This window comes from Falco biarmicus, chromosome 13, assembly GCF_023638135.1.
Source record: "Falco biarmicus isolate bFalBia1 chromosome 13, bFalBia1.pri, whole genome shotgun sequence".
NCBI classification, from domain to species: Eukaryota; Metazoa; Chordata; class Aves; order Falconiformes; family Falconidae; genus Falco; species Falco biarmicus.
The window spans coordinates 21,418,527-21,440,588 of NC_079300.1; positions in this window are offsets into that span (position 1 = coordinate 21,418,527).

Genomic DNA, 22,062 nt, shown 5'->3' on the forward strand with positions numbered 1-22,062 from the left:
TTCGCTTTGTTTGCTCTTCCTCAACTATGTTTTATATCCTTTGAAAGGAGAAGCTTATTATAGCAGATTCATTCACCACGTGGAATAATGTAAAGTGATGGTGGGGTTTTTTTTTTCTTTTTTTGTCTTCCTCCCTCTTTTTTTTTTTTTTTTTCCTTCTTGAAAGGGAAACGTTATTTAGCTCTGTAATTAAAAATCACTTTGGTAATAAGCATATTAAATATATTGCCTAATTATATTGTAGTTGTTTTGTGAAGAATTCTGTTCTTTTGTTCAGTCTTATCTTTTTTCTCTCTTGTCCGTGAAGTATATTTATGAATTATGCATGCAAACATAATTAAGAGTAACAATTGGTGCATTTTACTCTAGTGACACTGCTCTTTCAGTCTCTCGCGCAAACGCAACTGTACTGAGTTCATGCAAGTGGCAAAGGCTCTCTTACAAAATCATAACTATTCTAAAATTTCTTAGTACGCCAGCTGCACTGTATGTGGGAGACTAGTTTTGCTATCTGTTTCCTGCTTATTTCTAAGTGATTAACAGATTACCTTCTTCACTGGAGAGATATTGACCAGGTATATAATTGAGTTAAATTCTAGTGGGGGTGGTAGAGATGGGTGTTAGGAAAAAAGTGCTGCTTCAGTTCTAAATTTTTGGTCAATATCTCACAAACCATTAGCCTGGATGATTATGAACTCTCTTAACATAAATTGTATTATCCACAGTCCTTCTATCTGATACAGTTAGAAGACGTTGCATTTTGAGAATTCTGAAAACACTGTATTTGCTTTTTCTCCTCTTTTGAAAGGAATTTCTTTACTCACGCAGAGCCCAAGAAAAGTTTTGCCCCCAGCTGATCTGAAATCATCCTGCTGAAGTTCATCAGAAACTATTCTGAAAATGTCAGATCTGAATTATTCTCCCAAGCACTCTTACAGTTCAAATGTAATCAGATCTATGGTTTTGTTCGAGCCCTTGTATTATTGAAAGGTTGAGATCTTTCTAAGGGGTCACTCCAAACAAAGGCACAAAACCCACGAACACTTTCTGTCAGCAGCCATGCATCATTCACCAATAAAAAAGTTGCCACCTATGAAAGATAGTCCACTAAGGTAAAGAGCTCATTTTTCCACTCTATGTATGAGTGAGTTCTAACATCTTGCCCTTATTTCTTCTTATTTTTAATACAAACTTGTTGTTTATACCATATAAAATACAAAATGTTATTTTTAGACACTTTATAAAATAAATTTGCTTGAAACTAATATGATGGATAAAACCTGAAAATATGTCTTAATCTAGTGCATTAAAGGGTTGCTGACACAGTGTATACCACTACCACTGAAGCTATTTCTGGAAAAAGGTCTACATGTGTGTCCTATGTAGTCTATGGGAGTAACAACTCAGGGCAGAACTGGAACCTTATTTTGGAGATAACAGGAAACACTGACCCAAACTTGTTTGAGTTGGGAGATCTATATTGAAACACAGTCTTAGAAATAATCCAAGACACCAAAACACACTGTCTTTTGGTGATGTGATACAAGAGGATCTGTACTGATCTGTATAAATCACAAGTCATTTTAAATCAGTGCAGAAATTGCAGATTGTCAGATTTAATGATGAAATGATGTTTTGTTTCCTCACTGCATTAATCCAGCACTTAATTACCTGTGCTTTTTTGCCGTACTCACTCAAGCTTGACTCTTACAATTCTAGCTTTGACTCATAAGACCTCATAAGACAAATACAGGGTCTCTACCACGCCCCACAAAATACATACATCCTTTATATTATATTACCATTGCTCTGATCAATAGTGATTCATAGAGAAACTGAAGATAAAAAGCTATTAATTAAGAGTGTAGATCATACTTCCTCCCTTAGTTCATTTATAGTCTTCATAATTTCAGGATGTTTCACAGATTTGTTTTCCTCAGCCAGTTCCACTCCCTAATAAGATTCTGCTTTAAAAGATGGTTTAAGAATTCATGGAAGCATAAGAGAAAAGTAAATAGTGTGAATTATGGATGTAAATGCACAGCTAGAATATATTATATAGTTCTGTGCTGTAAGCAGTCTATTGACTCCAACTACAAAGAAATCTATTTGAATTGACTGAACATTTTTGAAAATTTATTTTCCATTTTTATTATTAATTTATTAATTTAATTTACTAATTTATTAACCTTTTAAAAGAGTTTCTAAATAAAGGATTAGTATAAATTTTGGAAGTAGATCACTTCAGAAGAGTCCTGGGTGGAAATTATTTCATCAGAGACTTTTATTTTATTCTGTTTACTAGATAGCAACTCTTATTTTATTAGATATATGTCTCCTTTTTGGTTATTTCCTTTATTTCCTGCTTTTCATATTCATTTTGTGCCACTGACACTCACTAGAAGTACTCAATAGTGAGAATAAGACAAGTAACTTTTGAACCTGAATCGCCTTGAATCCTTTCACCACTGCTTAACTTCTATGGGTTAATTGATTTTTCCTTTTGACACAGTACTGATGCCAGATTTACATCTCCTCACTTTCTTCTTCTGCTACACATAACATCACTCTTGCATCATTCTGCCTTGCTTGTAAGAATTTCATATATAGAAATGTTTAAGGAAAGAAGAAAGCCTGTCTTTCTGTCTGTCCTTCTAATTTCAGCGCAGGTTTTATAGTGCTTCAGTGACTTTTATATAGAATGTATTGAACAAAAAATGAAAACGACACGATGTAACTTGAGGGTTACTGGAAAACTAGATCAAAAGTGAAGGCAATTACTCATAAATAAACTTCATATAAACATATATAGACATAAAAAAATCTAGCATTAACAATTTATACCATTTCTAAATTAAGGAGAAAACTATATTACTGTGCTTCAGAGGCAGCAATTACTGTCTTACAGACCAAGAAGGAAGGTAAGAAAAAAGGCAGAAGAGATATTATTGCTCAAGTCAAATAAAATCTCAATCTGGGATTGAGTTTTTTTTGTTTGTCTGTTTTGTACAGGAAATGCTACAGCATCAAGAATTCTCAACTGAGAAAGAAAATGGGTTGCACTCTACCTTTTCATGGTTTGAAAAAAATCATGTTTTTAAGAGACTTTAGACTGGGTGGCTCTACCAACTTGCCATCTGTCTTCCCCTTGCTTGGTCCTACTTTTTCTCTATTAAAAATAAGATTTACTTTTTTTTTTTTATTGTGAGATGTAGAGAACTTTCATCTGATTGATGTCTTCCTGTTGTCATTAAGGACCAGTAGTACATTCAGAAAATTATTTTTGATAATATGTAGTGCTATTCTGTCATAAACCACCAGCAGGAAGCTATCACTCACAGAATTGTAAGGTTTATTTTAAAGAACTTAAATCTGTTAATTGACACACAGAATTAATATGAGAAAGAGGAAATCAGGCAATACTTCAAGTTTTCATATCACTGAATGATTGTGTTGAGTTGGGAATCATGAAGTTTTGGGAAAGGGAAGGCAAAATGACCTTTCTCCTTCAAAACCAGAGGATTTTGCATAGTTATATAAGTGTTAGGAAAACAGAAATAACCATATATATTTACATATATACTTTTAATATAGCACTACATATGTACATATACAATATATATATTATATAAAGAGGTAATATTACACTTATGTAATAGATAAAATTAGTTTCAAACAGAAAGAAGTTGAAAAGCCTTAAAGAGCCTGATCTCATTGCGTGCTTATTGGCAAAACAACTTGCATGGCAAGAATTCTTATGGAAAAGGTATTTCAATGAACACTCTCACTGAAGTTTATTACATATTGATCAACAAAGATAGCACTAATATTAAGATGAGAGGCATGAGTCTCAACTTTTCTGATTTATGTTGTCAGAGGATACAGTACATATAGCAATACTTTCAGGGTATCACATTGCTAAACAAAATCTGTTTTAAAAATCATGCATGTCGCCTATTTACACTTTAGAAGGATCTCACTGACACTCTATAAGCACACATGTCCAAAGGAAAAAATTATATATGGTTGGATTTGAATGAAGAGTTTAGTGGTAGAAGTTGGAACCCCAAATCTTTCCATACTTTTGCATAATCCTTCACCAAAATCAACCCAACCACGTGCTAAAGTTCACCTTTTAGGTTTACAAGAATACTGTGTTGGATGCATATAGAGCTTATGTAATGCCTGGGTAGAAGGGAAAACTCAAGAATCAAGCACCCTGAGGGCTCTCTTCAACAGCCAAACAAGAAAAAAGTAGTGCATGAAAGTGGCCTATCTGTATTTCCCCGTGATGTATTCAACAGTGCCCTCAGAACTAGCATGAAAAAGAAACACTGAGGAGGTATTGTAAGCCCAAACTCAAACAAGAGCAGTAGAGTTTCCGCTCTTGGCCAAGCTCCTCTCTCAGCCATGACTAAATCCAAGTCCCTAATATCTGATAGTTAATATGATCCCCCATTTTTAAGTTTATACTTGAAACAGAACATTTATATCAATATTATGTCCCTCCACAGAGTTTCTTTTTCTGTTTCCAAGAGCAATATGAGATTATCAATGGTATGGCATATGATCTGCACCATAAAATGTCTTCTGTGTTTCTCTAATCTATCCAGTACCATTCTTGAACAGCATACTAAATCTGTAAGTTGTATTCGACTGAATGTTATCATATAATGTATCAATTTCCATTAAGTGTTTTTATTTCTACTAAATAGAGCATGAATTGATGACTGTAACAATAATTGTTTATCAAAGTGCCAGTGTAACCTACCAGTTCAGGAATTATTTTAACAAATCCTTTAGACAGAAACTGCAGACATCTAGTGGGAAGTACTACAGCAGGAATTAACCAGACCTTTCAAGTTTTCGGTTCTAAAAGAGTTCTGGACACATTCAGTAGAGTATATACCTTTTGTCTATTTTATATTTCTTACTTATATCTCAGTTTAAAACCAGAATATCAAATGCATGAAACATTTTTTCAAAGATGGACACATAGGACACACTGTGGTTCAAATCCAGTAAGTCCAACAGAGATCTTCCACAACTTAGATGAATGTTCCAAGGTCCATCTAACAGAGAAACCTGCTATCTCATTCATTCAAAAACCTGTATTATTATGAAGCCTAATTATTAGGTAAAAAAGTAAGGTCCAGGTGAGAAAGACCTCTAATTATTTTCTGCCCATATATGTGGTTTGAGTAGACTGCTTTGAGTTCATAAGGAGCCATGAGTGATGAGTAAGGAAACAATAAAAACATTTTACATTCTGGATCCGTGATTTATGAAATCCTTTAGGGGGGGAAAAATCCATTAAAATCTTCAAAGACTCCTTAAAATATCACTTTGACAACTCCAAAATGAACAAAATGGCTTGGGCACAATACATAATACCAAGATGTCTGTGTTGGAATCACAATTTAAAACACTAGTATTCTATTACTCAAAACTTTGAAAAGAAACATGAAACAGGCCATTTTAAATAAGTTTAAGAAATTCTATGAAGAGTAATATTTATTATAATTTAGAAGGGAGTAGTATTCATTATAATTTAGAAACTGTAACACTGATAATTTTTAAAATACAAATATTTCGGTACAACCTACAAATGAAAAAACACACAGTAAAGGTAGTTGAGATTAGGGTTTTTTTAAATGTTATTTTCCCTTTTCCTCCTGGAGTGGGGGGAGGGGCAGCAGTTCTCTAAACACAAAACTTCAAACAATTCTTGGATTTCCCCCCTTTGCTACAAATTAAATAATGCATCCTAAGTATTTGTCTTGTTCAAAGGAAATCAGTATTTTTCTGCCTGCAGCCTCACCAGCACACTGAGGAGACTATCAAGTGTCTTCTAACATACAGGAAAGTCAGCAAACTGGTTATTTCAGGTGAAGAGGAGGGAATTTTCTTCTTAGCACCCTTTAACATGAGTGAATGCTCTACCAACTAAGTGTGAGTAGAAAAAGAGAGGGAATAGAAGTTTCTCAGGCAGAAAAGATACAAGTCATTTAGGGCTTTAAAACTCATGACGGCTCTGTAACTCCAAATTCAGATTGGATTCCTTATTATGTTTTCTAGGTTCTCACAAACCTACATCTAACAATTTTATACCCCAATCAACATGAAAACTGATCATCTGACAGCTTTCAGTGTGTCCATCCCTTCAAAACATTACTTTTACTCTCAATTTATTGATGGGGACTGAAGTACAGATGTAGCAATTTACATGCTCAGCTCTGTAGCAGAACAATGATTCAAGCACAGGTTTCTCAAGACTTAAAGTTCATCCAGTCCTAACCAGATCTAAGAAAAAGACAGGCTTCTCCCACATCAGTATATTAAGATTTTACAAATGCCATTATGCCTGATACAGATAAACCAAAATTTTCTGTAAAAAAAAGTAATAAAAAAAGACAAAAAAAAGGAGGAAAATACAGTACATTCACCATTCTTTACTAGTGTGAGTGTGTTAACATCTTTCCTTGCACAGTTGGAAGACACCCAGATCAGACAAAGCAACCCTCAACAGGAGACAGTCCGTTGGCTCATTCTAGGGACACACAGGACAGACCCATTCATTCTTCTTTACTGCACAAAAGTGTACAGTTACTGATACCAGCAATGAGGGAGCCAACACAAAGGCTTCTTCTGTGGGTATCCGTGAAAGCATGTTTCAACAGCATGAATGTGTACATGAAGCGTACCCAAAAAGGGCAAGAATGAAGCCAGCACATAAGGTTTAAATAAAAACACAACAAAAACCTGAGAACTACCAAAACTTAAAAAATCCTCCCCAAACCCCCCTGTAAATATTTGTTCCAATTCAAATGTTTAGGTGTTGGATTTTTTTCCTCCCCACGCTTTAAAAATAAATAAATAAAAAACCCCAGGACTTACAACTTTTGGTTATGATTTCTTTCTATTATCTAAAATGGTTGTCTAGTAAATTTAACAGACCACGTTCTGGGTCAGTTCTGCAAACCAGGTGACAGAACCTTTTTGCTTCTATGCATAAGGATCTGACTTTTTTCCATCTTGAACTTTAAAATTCAAGTCCACTAAAATCACAAGTATGAGTTTTTATTTCCCTTAACTAGAGAGTTTTGACTTGAGATAACTCATGTACTCTGAACTCAGACCAGCTAAGCTGACCATGTTAAAACCCAAACAAATCAGCATTATTCCAACCCTGACAAATTCTGTATAGCAAATCTTAGACAAATGAATATTCTGCAAGTAAATACATTACATAATAAAAATGCATGTACCAAATGCTGAAAGATGAATCTAGAGCCCTTAATAAATCCATTCTGCCCCAATTTATGTCAATGATTTGCATATAATAAAATTGTCCTTGAGCAAATAACTGTTAAAGTAATAAACCTGTCAACTGCATAAATTGACTGCTTGCTAAGGCTATCTGGCAGTTTGTTCATACAGAGGCAGATGCTCTGGTATAATACACTAGCTGCAGGAAACACTTGTCTGTTATGTGATAAGAGGGGAAAACAGAGTAAAGATTAGCTTTTATTTTACAGTAGGCTCAATATTCATCACAGAAGGAATAAAAATGGTCTTTAAATAATTGATGTAGTTGACGCTAAAACAAAACCTGTATATGTTAAGTTACTTGAAATAGACTACTTTTTCAGTTGGTTTAAAAACATTAAAGGTCATTTTCTGAATATGGGAAGAGATCAATATTTGTGAATATTTGCACTAAGCACCTATTTTGTACAGTGCATTTCATGTTGGTCGTATTACTTAATGAACAACTAGCAAGTGGCAAAGAGCAGAATAAGAATCTACACAGACAATAATTTAGACTATAAAAATCTGAATCTAAAATGTTAGCAACCATCAGTCATAAAATACTCATGTTCTCAGTACACCCATTTTATAGATGATTAAGCTGAAACATTTACCCTAAACCTCATGTTAAAACCTTGTTGCTGTAAGATGTTCAGCAGTCCTTCTGTCAGCCAATGGCACGTGCTCATGAAGCATTTCTTGCTCTGAGGCAAGCCTTGAAAATGGCACAGTCCTGTTTAGTACTACAAGACCTACTTTTAAGGGAAAAATGGAAAATTACTGAGGAAATACAGATGTCAGTTACAAACTACTGTTCCTGCCCCTTTCCTTCTCATGTCTTGTGACCACACAGAAGCCTGCAAGACTGTTGAAAGATGATAAGGTACAAGCATTTACAAGCTTAAATTATTCGTTTAGATTGGTATTCATTTAGATATTTAGTTTCTAGTGATATTCTCCTTGAAATATGTTGTCTATTAAATCATGTGGAGTGAAACTAATTTGAGGGTTGATAGTAAAAATGCAGTGTTTCTGAGATTTGATCAAATAAGAGCTGTAAAATTGTGGATGTTCCTGCCTTCTTTTCTGCTCCCTCCAGAAAGACCAAACCACATACACAAAAAAACGTACACAAAAAAAAAACGCACTCCACCCTAACTTTTTTCTTTAAGCTACTGTTGAAATATAAACAAAATTCCTGAAAACATATGGATTTCTTGTAGTTAAACACAGAGCACATTAGAAGAATAGCAGACCTTCACTTTTCAAACTCCTAGGAAGTGAGGTTTTTCAAGGGGTTTGAAGTGATAATTGCCATGGATGATGCCAACTGTTTATATGGTTGTGTCCAGTTGGAAAAGTCAATTTTTAGCATGCCTGCTACTGACGTACTATGGGAAAATATGCCTCACAAGGAGAAAAATGAAAGCTATATGAGGATCTGATTCCAGCAGAAGGGAGGAGCGGGTGCTTATATATAAAGGGCTTTCAGACTCAACTGAAAAAAGTCACCTTATCAGTAACAAAATGACAGAATCAAAACTGATCCTGTCCCAGGTATATTACAAGCCTCAAATTCTCCCACTCAGAGCTTGAGACAACATGTATATGTGTATATATAAGTACGTATATTTCTAAAAAAAAATGAACCCAAAACCTAAAACAAATTGCACTTTGCAAGAAAAACTGAGAAGAAAGCTGCTAGTTACACATATTGACCTCATGGTTATAGCAGGATGTATAGTCTTTCACATTACCTGTACTCTATAATATTCATATTATTGAAAGATAAACTTAAAGCAATAAAGTTCCTATGTGTTACTGTAATTTATCACTTCTTGTTATAATGGAAAAATTACTCTCAGTTCTCCAGAGATTCTCAACTTGCGCTTGTGCATCACTGGAGAGTTTAAACAGGCTTGTTTCAACACAGCCCTGAGAAATAACAAGATTATTGATACTGTCTCTTTTCTTCTAGTAATTTTGCTCTTAATGGGTACTATACTTGCAAAGCAGCCACGATAAAGCTCTTTCCCCAAGTGGCAGAAATCAAATAACTTGGGGGAAGAAAGAAGGACCAAGCTTCAGCACATCAGGGCACACATTAGTATTCTTTTCTCACAAAAGCACTAGCTTAGACACTGCCGGTGAACAGAAAACACAGAGGCTCAAACAGGCCCCTGCAGAAGACATTTTTAGCATGTTTAGGCGTTTAGGCTTTATTCGGAAAACATCTTTCTTTGCATCAGGTTCTATGATTACCTTGCACCAGTGTTGGAATAGTGAACTTCCATATGTGCTGCTGCTAAAAAAAAAAAAAACACAAAACAACAAAATCCCAAACAAACCCAAACAAAACCTAAAAACACACAGTATGGACCTCAACATAAAGGTATTTGAGCATCGATTTCACATAGTACTTACATATCTTTAAGGATCTGACCTTCATATTATGTTTATGCTTGTTATTGAGACTGGATACCCCATCAGAGACTGGTTACTGCTCCTTAATTCCTTGCCAGACCCACGAGGCAAATTACAAGTCTGCTTGAGTCTGCAACAGCTGGCTGCAGTGCCTCTGGAGTCATGCAGAAAATAGAGACTGCAGCATCTATTTCCTTTTCCCTGCTTAACCCTTCTGTTTCCCTCTATTCCCAAAGGGATCCTTGTGTCTCAAAAGTCAGCATAGTAACAGGATTTTTTTGTTTGTTTTTAGTGGTTTTTATTATTATTAATTTTTCACCACTGCAGAATATATATATGCTCAGCACATTCTTTCACTGTGATTCCCAGTACCCTCAGGCAGAGTTTCAGATTGCAGTTTTGCTCTCTATGTGGTGTTGGGGGAAGTGGGGTAGAACAGGGAGCCCACCTGAAATTCCTAAGATATATTTGAACAAATCTGCACTGTAGTGAGCTTGACTTACAGAGCAGCGACAAGGATTTAGTCAAATAAAAGGGGATTGGGATTTTAAAAATCTTGCTAATAAAGGTGCACCTAGATGCAATTTATCTAATAAAAACAATATATGATATATCTAGAGACTTTGTGGCATTTTTTGACAGAATGACAGAGTAGTTTCTCATCCCGCCCTAGCACAAGAAAGTAAAAATTTTATTCAATTTAATAGAAATACATAGGTATGTGAAAAATTAAATCACAGCCTATTTTCTGAGGTGCCTAAAACCCAACACTGAAAATCCTGCTTATGTGATTAGACAGTTCCTATGTGAGCAAGTCCATATTTGTGAGTGATTCCCTAAGGATAGCAGTAGCTGCAAGTGAGCAGCTTATACCAAGACTGGCTGTCAGAGTACACGTGTGAGAAGAGACTCAAAAGTAGATAATGAGGAAAATCAGAGGGATAGGTGGGAGTATGGGGATGCCTAAGAGTTATACCACTGTGCTTAGTCTATATTAATCTTCATAATAAATTACTTAGACAAAAAATTGAATTACTTGGATTGAGTACCTGTTTAATAGAAATGTCATGCTTTCAGAGATCTGTCATGATGCTTAAACTGACAAATAAAATTCCCTCTACCCTCTGGCAATGATGAGTATCTCTACTTCAAAACTTAAGAGTTCCACATATGTTTGCAGTACTGCAATAGACAGCCACAAGTGATTAACTGTGTTAACTAGTCCTATTCATCCGTCCCAAAAAATTAACAAAGCAAACACCTTTCACATAATGCCTTATTTAAGTGGTGTTATTCCATCTCTGACAGTTAAGTCAAAATTCAGCATCAGATTATCAAGTAGGAACTTCTTCGCAAAACACAAAGAATTCTGAATTAGCTTTCTCTCAGAGTTTTCACGTTTTCTCACTTATTGTTTCTGTCATCTGACATACAATGATCAGTCACACTCATCAACACAGCAATCATCGTATGTCTTGTCCCCCTGGGCTGCTAGAACACACTGGAGCAGGACAAAGGGCAGAGGAAGCAGTCTCCAGGTGTCTTCCACCTCCATGATGTTTGGCAGGGTAGTTTCTTCCTGATGGATTTTAACATTCTCAGGTTCTTTGTCATGGCAAGTGCAAGTTTGTAGATAATTACAGTGCCTAAAACTGGAACTCCTTTTTCTTCAGAAAAAAAATTATGCTGAGCAACAACTTACTTATTCTTCAGTGAACATAAAAGGAAGAGCTGTTCTTCACAGGTTGTTCTATGGGTTTGAGGCTCAGAAGGGTCAAGTCCTGATCTTTAAATCCCTAGTCTAGCAGATCACAATATGTCTCCTGACTACACTGAAACTACTCATATGAATTAGGTTAAGTGAAGTGTTCATGGCAGGTGCCAATCCTGACAACATGTGGAAAAGGCAGGAGAGGCAAAAGGATTAACACCATTATGGAAATATTTCATAAGCATAATAACGTTATGGGACCCTTTATTAGAAACCATTCAAATTCCTGGTAGTGAAAGCATAATAAAGCAGGCATGTTCACAGGGCCTAAAGAATAAGAAGCATAAAGCATGAGTCACTCATACTTTCAACAATTACAGTTTCTTTTGCTAAAGGTATGAATTGCAATTCCAGCTTCATAGAGCTTAGTGGAAGTTTTGCAGTGATTACTAATTAATACATTCTAAAAAGGAAACAAAAGGCAGAATGAATCCCTCCTTCCTGTTCACAGCTCCTGGACTACAGCCGTTACATTGGAGAAGAGGAAGTCGGGAAAGGTATACAGCATGCAAACTTCATATATTCCAGCTCCTTAAAAGGCAAATTTTACTGGACTCTGGACCAGTCAGAAGGTTTCAGTATCACAAGGTTTGTAACCCTGAAGCGAGAACAAGGATTCATGTTGCTATCACTATCACTGATCTCCTACTGTCTCTTTCATGTGCCTAGGAACACTGTACTCTGGCATTGCAGCAATGCTTCTCCACAGAATCTTTCAAGAAACAAGCAGCAGTCACACGAACTGCAGCTGAGATAACAGTACTCTGTTTACTTCCATGTTCCAATTGTTCTCTGAATCAGGCGTATCACTCATCCTATCAAGCAGGTCTCATAAACCAGTACAGCTTTATCAAGCAGTCTAAAATCTACTTCAGATTTTATGTGAAAGTGTTGTATGTATCATCTGGCTCTGCACAGGCCTTTACTGTGCTCCATATGCAGGCCCTCGGGCCTAGCCCTTTACAGAGGCCTAGCACTAGCCTTGGCCTAGGTGGGAGGTTTAAGCTGTGTGAGCATGCTGGCAGCTGGTGATCATTTAATGTTTTCACAAAGGTTTACTATGCAAGAACGTAAAGAAAAAAACCCCACCCAGCACAAGAAAAACAAAAACCCCAACCAATCTATGAACAGAAAATCCTTGAACTGTAAACTATGAGTGCCTGGCAGACCACCCCTGGCAAACGTGGGCCTGGGCCCTGCCACTGGGCCTTCCCTCAGGCACCTGCCGCCAGGAGCACAGGGCAGAGCTCCGCCACGGTTGCTGCTGAACAGTCAGAAATAAAGTGCATCCAAGAGTGCCTTGGCTGAGGCAAAAATGAAGCTGCAGTGATTTACACCACTCAAGTCTCGCTCTAGCATGTTAACGGCTTTAAATCAGTTAATCAAAATATGTAATCATCAATGTAAAAGTAGGGTTCATCAATAGAAAACAGCAGCTTTGGAAACACTGACCACTTTCTCCTAATCAATATCCTGCATCTTCTATCAGCTCTTACAAAGAATCAGCATTACATTTCTTTGTTTTTTATAATGCCTTAAGCATCCTGAGATACAATTCTTGGAGTTGGAACCAACTGAGGACAGACCCGTGTCTACAAACTGTAGCCCAGCACCCCTCAGATCTGCAGGACGTATTTCCTACTCTGGAAAGAATCTCATTTTAAATAATTTTAATGATCACTGTTTTAATGCTTATTCTGGTATCTATACCTATACGTAATGATGTCAGTAGTAAATAACTGTAAAAATAACATTGCGTCGATACATTTCCTCATACACTGTTTTTAAGGATGATTGAATTAATAGCGGGGGGGAGTTTCTGTAAAGGAAATAGGATATATGGGAATATATTCTCCCATAACTTCTCCCATAACCTCTTTGACACTAAATTTAATATACAGATGTAAGCACACCTGGTTTCTGCTGGGAATAAAACCATGACCATCTCACAAAGAGGCATGAGGCCAGGGCCAGTAAAGAACTCCAATGCCTACAATTTAGTCGCTGCTAAGTCTGTACTTAAGGAAGCTGGCCTCAAAGTGAAATCCAAAACCATGAGGCTTCTAGGCTTTCCACACATTTGGTAAATCACCCCACACTGCTGCTGCTTAGAACTATCCAGTATGAAATACTGAGCACAGAGGTACCTCTGGATTCCAGACCATGATTTCAGGATTAATTCCCATTTTTCTCCAAGAACTGTCTAATGTAAAATGCAGAAATCAGTCTTGCTGGCAGGGCTTGCCAGCGAGCACTTGCTGCTTTCACTTGGGTACTTTAAACTCAACAACATCCCTGCTGGTTGTTCTCCTTTTAAATATTGCATTGCTCGTTGCATAGTGACCTAGATTCAACAAGATAGAAGCAGAATTGTTTGCGATGCCAGAAGTGCGTTAAAGGAATGCCCTACTTGGACCTAAAGAGCTGTTACCTCTAAGTCAGGGCTCTCCCCTGAGAGATAACAGTGTGAATTTAAATGTCTCCAGCCTGAGGGCTACAGTGAACTACACTGTTCAGCTTCTTGGGCAACCAGTTTTAGCTACAGATGATGCCTGAAAGAAGGCTACCACTTTCTCTTCAGTTTAAAGAAAACAGTTATAATTGCTTTGGGTGAGATGTACATTTATGTCTGGCTCTGCTGAGCTCAGAACCTCCTGTTAGATCACACCTTTCACTAGAAAACCAGTGGGGTTTAAGCAGGAGCCAGATATTGGGTCTGAGGCAGTTTTGGGCATATGAACAACATACAAAAATTAGCAGGTGCCCATGTTCATATAAAATGAAGCACAGGGGTGAGCTGTCTTATGGACAGTGATGTTTTGACTTCCAGTTTTGGTCAGGAACACCTGAAGCCTGAATAAAAAGCACAGTTTAAACACAGTGGAGAGGAGTGTGGTGCAGTGTGGTTTTGGTTCCCCCCCCCCCCCCCCTCCTTTTTTAATATGCAGTCCTTGCCATATTAATAATAAATCATACGGAAACAAAATTTCCTCCTCTGCAGCTGTTTGTAGGCAGAGCCCATTGTCAGTATCTTAGTCAGGAGCTCATCTCAGAATTCTGTCTCTTCATCTCTCTGAATGCTTTGATCAGGCATTTTATTGTTTGAGAAAAAAATTAGCTGCCAATCTTCCAAATCAGCTGCTCTATTTTATGTCCATCATCCATCATTATTTAACAGCATTTGTGATCTTAATATGTACAAATGTGAGGCCCTTCACATTTTAAGATTAAGTGCAGACCTATGCAAACAATGAAAAAAACATGATATACCTAGTTGCTTCTCAGTCAATCAATAGCTGTGATAGAATACTGTCTAGCTAAGAACACAGAACAGATGCAGGACTCACATTATGCCTGATATATTTTATATAGTATTGTGACTCAAAATTTGCTCATTCTTCCAATAACCCGATAGCACTGTTTTATTTGTCTATTTAATTGTTTGACTGAAAGACATAGTTTTCCAAACTAAATTGGAGTGATAAATTTAAGAATGGGTCCTTTAGAAGTTTCCAATTTATGGCACCAAAAAGAGCTGTAATATGAAATCTATGTACCACAAGGCTTTCACGTCAAGTATGTTTTCAAAAACTATTAAGGATTTTGGTGTCTTGATTACAAAAAGGTAAATACTAAGCATCCTGATAACCACAGCCTTCTCTGGGTATCAAGCTTCATATAACCTTAGTATATTTCCCTTCAAGAATGTACATTTTGGTCCATTTTTCCATTACAATGTCTGATTCTGCTTTTCCAATGGATTCTGGAACAGAATAGTAGTGGGATCCTGTAGGGACAAAAATCTGTTCAGATTTTATTAATGGATTGGATGTGTTTGTTTTTTTTAAAAAAAAGATACTCAAATAGCTATAAAATGTATTGCTCTAAATGATTTATCAAAAGTAGCGAATTACTTTTGGTATCTTTCAAATGAATACCACCATGAAAATACAAGATTTTGCAAAATACATAGAAACACCAAAAGATTATGGCTCATATTAAAAAATATTCAAGAAACTCAAAGACCAGTATCAGGCATAACAGAAATGCCTTGTTTAGGTAGATTAGACATAGGTGGTATATGACGTTTAAAAGGAGGTGCTTATGATTGTACTATACATAGACTAGATTACCCCAAATACCCCAAAAAGTATTGTAATAGTTTTAACTCCAACTCTTCAATTATATCTTGTGATGGCCTTTGACTAAGGCCACCTCAGATTAGGAATCAGAGACAGAGCTGAAAATGCCTGTTTAATGGTCAGCTTTGCCATGCTTTAAATTACTGCATTCAGGGAAATAGCCTCGAGATATTGGATGCTCATGGTTATCAAAAGAGGTGAAAGACCTCTCACAATCTCTCCAGCACTGCTCCGTTCTGTAGTTCTTCATCTTTGTTAATGGTATTGACAGGCAGAACTCAGACAGAATGGCTGGCTGTTAGAGTTTTCTTTACCAGCTGAGCAACTTCAATATGGACATCAGTGAGGCACAGTGCCTAAGGAATCCCTGCAGTGCAAGTTTTTTCAAAGTCAATTTTTAAGGGTATTCATCTGAATATTTTGTGCATAGATATATCCAGATTATTAACTCCACAGTGTCTGATAAAAGGGCATAGCAATTAATCTGCAAAAGAGTCCATCCTATGTTTTCAAACTCAGCTGTCAGTGGTTGCCATAGTTACTAAACATACTGTAAACATTGTTTGCTATTCGCAATATGTTGCCCTTTAAGAGAAACAGAGCAATATACGTTGCACAGCTACACAGAAAACCCACACAATGTTTGCAGTTGGAATTCATAATTAGTGTTGGCAGTTTACACTGCCAACTTGCCTTTCCAGATGAGGGGATGGTGGTGCTTGCCGTGGAAGCAGTACTCAAACACTTAAGGATAAAGAGTCCAGCAGGCCCACACATGTCAAAAGGTATTGTGATATGAACTAAACAAGAAGTGTTCCAAAAAAAATTGTCAGGGCAGGACATTAAATTAATAATGCAGCATTACCTAAGTAAACTAATCAAATTGGTATAAAGGACTCAGATGTTCCCTGTTCTCTATCACTGAAAGACTGTGAATATCTGTATACCTAAGCATTTGATGGTACTCAACTACCAAAGTAACATGGCATCTTGACTGAACAGATGAGTAATCGTATTCTCCACTCTTACAAATTTGAATGGAAGGCAGTTACATCAATTTGGTAAATGTGGAAGATTCATATTCACAACTGAGGACTGCACACAGATTGCAGCCAGCCTTTAAGCCTGCAACCATCATTATGTGAAAGTTTCATTATAGAGTAGCTAGAAACAGATTTGTCAGGGTTCTTTCCAGTTCTTTCAAAACCCCAATTCACCTGTCTCTCAACCAGTCAGAGACTACAGATGAAATTATTCCTCCCATAATCCCTGACTGGTCCGGCCACGTTACATTTAGTCACATTCATGATCGTGCAAACTGATATGGTCAGCCTTTGCAATCTTTTTAACTGATGATACAAGCCACAATTGGACTAATTCATTTAAGCTGTTATAAACCAGAGGAGTTCACTGAGCTGGCAGATAGAAGCAAGACAAAATTTCTGTTCATTTGCAAGCCACAGTTAGAAATCAGTGCCTCAACAGATTAAAAAAATACCAAAACCGATTTTAGTCAAGTTTCCTGTGCAATACTACCGTCTGCTCCTATTCAGTTCTTCACCGATACAATGGTTATAGCATGAGTCTACCCCTTAGACACAAGATGATCCACAGAGAATTGTTACGAATATTGCAGCTATGGGAAATTATTCAGATCTGGACCCTTAACAGAAATAAAAAAACAACTAAAAGGGCAAAAGGGATATAGATGTTCCACCAGTTTCAGTTCTCTTAAAACTTCTTGTTGACAGAGTCATTATTCAGGATAGACTCATCCTTGATAGGCCTGTTAATAATTAAAGGGGGCTTATAAGAAAGATGGGGACAAACTTTTTAGTAAGGCCTGTTATGATAGGACAGGGGCTAATGGTTTTAAACTAAAAGACAGTAGATTCAAACTAGATATAAGGAAGAAACTTTTTTTGATGAGGATGATGGAACACTGGAACAGGCTGCCCAGAGAGGTGGTAGGTGTCCCATTCCTGGAAACATTCAAGGTCAGGTTGGATGGGGCTTTGAACAACCTGATGTAGTTGAAGCTGTCCCTGCTCATTGCAGGGGGGTTGGACTAGATGACCTTTAAAGGTCCCTTCCAACCCAAACTATTCCATGATTCAAGACACCTTCTGGAAGTATATTTTGTTTCAAAGAGAATTTATAACTACTCGGATATACAGTTCACCTTTGGCCTTGTGGGAACATGAAAAAAACACTTTGGGCAAAGCTGACATATTTCAGACTCTCCTAGCAAGGAGAGGCTGCTGCAGAACTATAAGCCAAACTATCCATAGCACCATTCTGATAGGAAGTCCTTGCAGGAGAAAACACACCTGTCTCTGAAGTCTGGAATACTAGGGGAGATGTAACCTGAGAATGAACTCCTCCTTGGAGTCTTAAAACAATTTAAAAAGTAGAACAAACCTGTGTGATCTCTGAATTCAAATGAAATAGTTTCTCATTCATCACTGGAGACACCAGTAGAGGTGCTGCTTCTGTGCCTTCACAATGCTGGTGCCTTCATGTTATATGAAGAGGAACATGCTGAAAAGATGGGGCTATTTGATACACATTACATTCTTTTACGTTGTGCCTGATTACTTCAGCTGAGAATGCAACAGGCTTAAGCTATACTCTAATATACACAAGATGTGGGAAGTGTCCCTGCTTCTTCTGCAGTCAGACTTGAATGAATGAATGTATTCTGGTAAGGGCTTTGCAAGATCATTTAAAAGTGCTTGGTTCTTTAACATAGTGCTCCCCATGACAACCGTTCTGTCTAACCCTTGTCAAATAGGGGCAGCACCCATACTTATAGATGACATAGGCAAGCTCCTCAGAAATCAGCCTGTACCAAAAAAGAAGTACAAAGCCAGGCTTATACTGCTAAGACATGTCCAGGGCAATATCACTTGTCAAAGGCCAGTCACTTAATACACCAGGGCCAGTTGCTTATCACAGGGCATGAGACCAATCCGTTAAGACTAGAAATTAGAGGAACGGTTTTCATCTGGGGGAGCTTACTCCTGAAACTGTCTTTAATGGGAGAAGAGTCAGACAAAAACCTCTGTTCTTTCCTTTCCAAAATTCATTTTAGGTAGAGCTTTCGAAATTTCCACATGGGTAATATACTGTATTGCTATCTGTCCTAATAGGAAAAAACTCCACCATGACTTAGTGAGTTAGCTTCAAAAGTATACCTTGTGTTCTATTTTCACTCATGCATTTCTCTGCTTCTGTCTATTATGTTTGCTTGGTGCCTTCCTACAGCTAGGACTAGTTCTTTGGGCCAAGGAGAGCCCTTACAAGAAACTGTATAGGTATAACAAGGACCCAGATCTCTGATGGAGCTCGCTTGATAGTACTGCTACACAAAGACACCAAAATGAGAACAAGATTTTTAGTGATCATTACCGCCATTCTAATGCTGGACATTTCTTATTTCAAAGTGAGAATTTTGGCTGTATGACAAATGAAATACAGAAATCTCCTGGGTGACAGAAGACTAAGAGGAGGTGTAACACATTTCACTAGAAAAATACTTTTTCTAGATAGCTGTAAGCTCCTCTAATTTTACTCATGGTTATTTTGATAATCATTAATGTAACTAATTAAACTCAGACAATAAAACATACAACAAATTCTGTTGGTATTCAAAATTAGTATTTAACCAGCCCTACTCATAAATAAATAACTGTTTTCAAAAAGTTTAAGTAAAAGAAGAAAAAAAAAAAAAGGGGGGGGGGAAGAAAAGGAGCACAGATATGTCATGCAAAAGTCTTCTGATTACAAGGGAACGGTTGGATCTGTCATTTTGGACTACATAATCTCACCAAGCACAGAGCAGACTACCTCAGTCCTGGCGCAGAGGAGTTAAACAATTATTTTATGTGTTAAAGGCTAGAGTTTCAAAGCCAAAATCCAAAGTCATCATAGCATATTGGAGCCCCCTGGCATTTGAAACTAAACTATTGGCATTGAATATTTGAAGCTCCATGTTTCAGTCCTACACAAATGTAACGTCTCACAAAGAGCTGAGGCTAAGGTCCACTGTATTACCGTGGAGTAGCATAAAAATATTAATTCTGGTGTCTAGGCCAAACTGTAATATGGATGTTATTCCCTCACTGTAAAAATATTCCTGAAATTTCAGGTGGGAAAAAGTATTTACAGAATTGTTAGGGTTAGATCATCCATGAAGCAGTTTTTTTGATATTTATTTTGATATTTATTCAATAAATAAAGCCCATTGTAGTTCAGATTATCTACCATATACTTTAGAAGTCAAATAGAACTTTTTGAGTATGTATGAGAAATTAAACAGCAGCCAGAGCAATCTCTGAAGCATAACATATTTCCTTTGTTTTTTCTGTATCCAAGTAAAATAGAGGTGATGCAACCATGAATAAAACAAGTAAACAAACTAGTAATGCAAGCAGTCTCCTGAAGCAAAACTGGGTTCTGCTGTTTATACTACCTGAGATTTCTGGGTGTAATCTGTGTCAGATTTATTTGACACTCATCCAACTGGGAGGTAGGGAACACGGGAAAAATAGTATTTTACAGCTTCCAACAATGAAATTAAAAATTAAAGTTAAAATAATTTTCCTGCACTGGATTTGAAGTGTGGATAACCAAAGTCAGTCACAACCTCTAAAACAGTTTTGTGAAAAGTTCTATTCAAGAGTTTGTTCATGTACAATATTTTCAAGTTAACCACTCACATTTTTAAAAATCATCAGATCTTCATGCTATTTGCTTTTTTTATATGACTACTCAGACTAAAATACCTCAAAATCTATCTTCTTCTCTGGTAGTGCTGGGCTAATTTAACCCCAGATAGACTTTTTCTAATTTAATCCAGTGGTTGACAACTTTCTATGCGTGCGACATAAAAGGAAGGTGGCTGAAGTGGGAATAAAGTCAATTTCAGTCACTGACTCCTGAGGAGAGGGAATAATAGAAGCTGAATGATCAATTAAATTATTTCTTGAATGAGTGTTTAAAAATATTTCACCTCTAGAGAGGAGCAGCTTCAAAGATTGGTGTGGGATATGGAGCTTTTGTTGGCTGGTTATCGGCTAGAATCCTAAGAAGGTCAATAGTAAATGCAAGTCACTTCCACTTAGCACTGTAATATGTGTGAAATGAGCAGGTAATCTGGCCATCTTCTAGAAGACAAGCACCCATTTCAAACAAGACATGAGGCTTAATGAATGTATTAGCATCCTTCATCCTTCTAGTAATAGGACTGAGTAATTGTGGAAACTTAGCAGATACTGCATAAATGGCCTAGCTCCATCACAGCACATTAAAATCTCAATATAGTAATAATACCATTTTAGACTTAGAAGATTTATTCTCTAATTCTGCCAGTATGGCCCCCTTTCAAAAACCTTTTATGGTGCAAACCTCTAAAGAAATTATGAAGACATCAAAATCTCTAGCAGACCAAACACTTTTATGTTTTTATTTTGTATGTTTGATGAAAAATAATCAATCTCTTGCTTTCCTGATATGTTTTCAGTTATCTGTCTCATAAAACAAAATGCTTTGATGGCAGGAATTTCTGTACGAAGAACCTGTCTGTATCACGTTTCATGTGTCAGTACATTACAATGAAGAAACAAGATTCTTTTCTCATGCAAGAGTATGAGAAAGTCAGTCATCTGAAATAGGGTTACATCCCTTGGCATTTATTAATTGCACTGAAGAGTCCCTTGACTACTTGAGCACACCACAATCACTGTTTCTTATGACATTCAGATAATTGAGGCTGCACAGTATTTTGTATTGGAAAAATTGGAATTCCCCCCCCCCCCCCCCCCCCCCAACTACCTAAAGACTGTTTCTCTCTGGCTAAATAATTACCTCAGGCCAGATTTTACTGTTTCAGGGCAGAACTCATCTAAGATTTCGATAAATACACTCAATCTCAGGCAAAGAGCAGTGAAACTAGAGAACATCTTTAAGAATAAAATGTCTTCTCTACGGTGCTAGTGTGGCGCTGCAACAAGTTACCTAGACTGGCCAGGGAATCACTGTCCTTGGAGGCCTTCCAAAGTCAGGTAAGCAAAGCTCTGGCCAGGGAATCTCTGTCCTTGGAGGCCTTCCAAACTCAGGTAAGCAAAGCTCTGGCCAGGGAATCTCTGTCCTTGGAGGTCTTCCAAACTCAGGTAAGCAAAGCTATAACTGACCTCATCTAGTGTTGGAGACTGTCTTGCTTTGAGTGGGTGTCAGGACTAGATGACCTCTCCAAAGGTCTCTTATGAATGATCTTTCTGTCATCTTTCCTTCAATGAGCTATTGTTATGATTGTTTTGATGCAGTTAGTGCACAGAAGGGCTGAGTCAAAGCATCACCTAAGAACAAGCCAGGGGGTATGAGCATCAAAAGGATGGATGAAAACGCTTAAGC